At 47.6% G+C, this 2253-nt stretch overlaps 1 protein-coding gene across 1 annotated transcript in view; it reads left to right on the top strand.

The window, feature by feature from the left end:
• Window positions 1-1182: 1182 nt before the first annotated feature.
• Window positions 1183-2253, top strand: part of Gabra1 (gamma-aminobutyric acid type A receptor alpha1 subunit) — a 52550-nt gene continuing 51479 nt past the window's right edge. The window contains exon 1 of the mRNA XM_031352909.1: window positions 1183-1952. The gene's annotated coding sequence lies outside the window, so the exon portion shown is untranslated. The remainder of the gene's footprint in view (window positions 1953-2253) is intronic.

Below are 2253 nucleotides of genomic sequence, written 5' to 3'. Positions count from 1 at the left end.
GTGCCACACAAGGGAATGACAGTATTCGTTGGTATTTAAGAGTGCATCGACCCTTGTTGTGTGCTTTACTGTTTAAAGAGAGAGGCCTTGAGTCAGTCCTCAAACCCACCATACAAATGCTTATCTCTAAAATTCCTTGTTAGTAATTCACCCCCTAAAAGCCAGAGAACAAAGTCACATTATGAATGTAGTCATTGACTGTGTAGACCAGGTTATTGCAACTGCCTAGCTTAAGTTTTCCTCTTATAAACTGATTTCCTTGCAGCATAAGCCAAGAACAACTTGTAGAATGCTAAACATAGGAGTGTTTGGGACTGGTGGATTAGTTTCCTCCCTTTTTAATGTTTTGTACAACATTCAGCCTCATTTTAAATTTCTCCTTGGCCAGAAGTCCACTAGAAGAAAATGGTCAGCGGGTTTACCAAAATTTGGACTTCATCTACCAGAAGTATGACATGAGGATGCTTCATATTTTCAGCACCTCCTCCCCATGTGGTTTTAAAGTGCTGAAAAGCAGCTCCTGGAGGTGCTGATCATTGTCTACCAGCACCCGGAGGAAGGCAGCACCCATGACCGGGACTAGAAGCCATTCACAAACCTGAGCAAGGAACCACAGTCATCGCTCAGTCCCTGAAAATCCGTTAGGAACATGTCGAACACACACACACAAACACACACACACACTCCCTGCATGTATAATTATTTGTGAGTGGAGAACTCCCAGGGAAGGTAATAAAAGAGGGCAGAGAAGAAGAACAAAAAGTAGAAGCTTTCCCCCCCACTGACTTCTAAAAATCCCTCTCCTCCCTCCCTCCCATTTTTCTGAACCGAAAACGATGGAGTTCAGGGCAAAGGCATGTTTCCGGAAATGGAGATATGCCTCTCAAACCCAGAAATGATGTATGTGAAGTTAAATGTTCCACGTTCGAAAACCTTGCAAAATTCAGAGTTAAGGACATCTGTGCTTTTTCAGGACAACGCACGCAAAGGTTAAAAACCCGGTTCCGAATCCTGTGTGGCTGTCCTCTATGCTGTAGATGAAAGGCTGAAAGGCGGGTGCAAAGCACTTAGAATCTGACAAAGTACGAAGGACTCTAAGCCCAGGGGCCCCTTCCCTAGCAGACCGGGTTCTTCCTGCTGTCCCTCACTAGTCCTGGTTCGGCAACATGCAGGGATTTAGACATATGTGTGGGAGTGTGCGAGGGAGAGCAAGTCGAGAGGACAGAGCGCTCCCCACACGTGTAAGCCTTCATCTCCCTGCTTCGTAGACTGCGTTCATTCATATGAATGCAGTGGTTAAATATTTGATCAGAGGTAGGAGAGTTACAAGGATCGGTTGTGCTTTAATGAGCACACCTTAGAATAGTATGCCCATAAATCTCAAGAGAGAAAAAATCCTAAGTGTAGCCCCCATGTCTAACCCTTTCTACCCTTCCCTTCCCCCATTTTTCAGCCTCCCTCCCCCCCCAAAATAGAGGAATGCTTGCAGCAGATTGAAGAAGGATTTGAGCCGGCAGCTACAGAGACGGGGATTAGGGCCAGAGTGGTGCAAGTTAAATTGCGCTGCATATAAAAAATGGGCGGATTGGTGTCCAGATCCAGTGGCTGGTACCACCTTCCTTTCTAAAATAAAATCTCTCTGGCATGAAGTCACCGCCTATTTCACATCCGGTTTGCGCTGGGACGTATTACTACTGTCTTGGTACAGAGAAATCTTTTGTTGTATAGCTGCAGATTGGATATTGGGAAGCAAATTTGGGTATGAAATTTCCAGTGCAGGAGCACGCAGAGTCCATGATGCCTCAGACCGAGTGAGTGAGCGCGGCGCGAGGACGCCCTCCGCCCGGCGCGCCCGCGCTCGCAGACTCGCGCAGCTCCGACTCACCGCGATCCTCTCTCCCACACTTTTCTCCTGGGTCTGGAGCGATCCGGTGCCCAGAGGGGGCCCCGAGGTAAGTGAGACTTCGGACCACGAACACCCAGAGCTTGCAACCTGCCTTTGTCCTAGCTGGAGAGGCAGAGATGTTCTAGTGGGGAAGAGAGCAGGAGCATCAGGAGCTGAAGCTGGGAGCAGGTAGAAACAAGGAATGTTTTCTTCTTTCAGGATGAAAACTGCAGCCTTACAGGAGTAGATTTCTCTCTCTTCCTTCTTTCCTCTTTGAGACAGATTAGAATGTACCCTGAGGGGTGGGTGGTGACATATTGTTTTGATCTTTCTTCTTTTCTCTCTCTCTCTCTCTCTCTCTCTCTCTC

This window comes from Mastomys coucha, unplaced genomic scaffold (genome assembly GCF_008632895.1).
Source record: "Mastomys coucha isolate ucsf_1 unplaced genomic scaffold, UCSF_Mcou_1 pScaffold5, whole genome shotgun sequence".
Lineage (NCBI taxonomy): Eukaryota > Metazoa > Chordata > Mammalia > Rodentia > Muridae > Mastomys > Mastomys coucha.
The sequence above is the reverse complement of the archived record's forward strand: the minus strand, read 5'-3'. Positions and strand labels throughout refer to the sequence as shown.